Raw genomic sequence first — 591 nt, 5'->3', positions numbered from 1 at the left:
TCAGGCCTTTCGTCTCGGTTTCCTATGTAGCGCATCTGCTTGGCACAGTCTAGTTGTTTCATTTATTATATCTCGTGCTCTCCTCATAATGCAGCTGTACAGTCAGGGTCCCAAAGCCACTCTAGCCATGGTGGAATTTCGTTAATCATATGCTAGATAGGGATGATACAACGGGGTCGCCACAATACTTCGCGTTGCTGGGCGTTTCTTAACTTACACTGAACATGGAGTGTAAATCTCAGCTTTGCCTACAGAGCGCTTTGCTCAACTAGAAATACCACCGCCGAAAAATTCCCCTTTCTCGGTCCCATGTTGTGCGCAACCCCCGTTTGTATTGTTTTAACAGTATCCTGAAGCAGTTTCCTACGTTTAACGCTCCTATTCAGCTACCACGCCAGAGTTCTGCACTCATGTACTGCTTCTGAATCCCCCGCACTTCAGTAAGCACAAACTAGCAAGCATCTAGAGATTTACGGAGACTGACCGTCGACTCCAGCTAGGGGCGTTGTGACTACGTGCTGGTTCACGTGCCGGTACCATGCCGGCCGGCTGTTGACTACCTAGTTTCGCCTTTGTTATAACCTAAATTAC

This window comes from Eimeria mitis, genomic scaffold (genome assembly GCF_000499745.2).
Source record: "Eimeria mitis Houghton genomic scaffold, Emh_scaff3219, whole genome shotgun sequence".
Taxonomy (NCBI): domain Eukaryota; phylum Apicomplexa; class Conoidasida; order Eucoccidiorida; family Eimeriidae; genus Eimeria; species Eimeria mitis.
The sequence above is the reverse complement of the archived record's forward strand: the minus strand, read 5'-3'. Positions refer to the sequence as shown.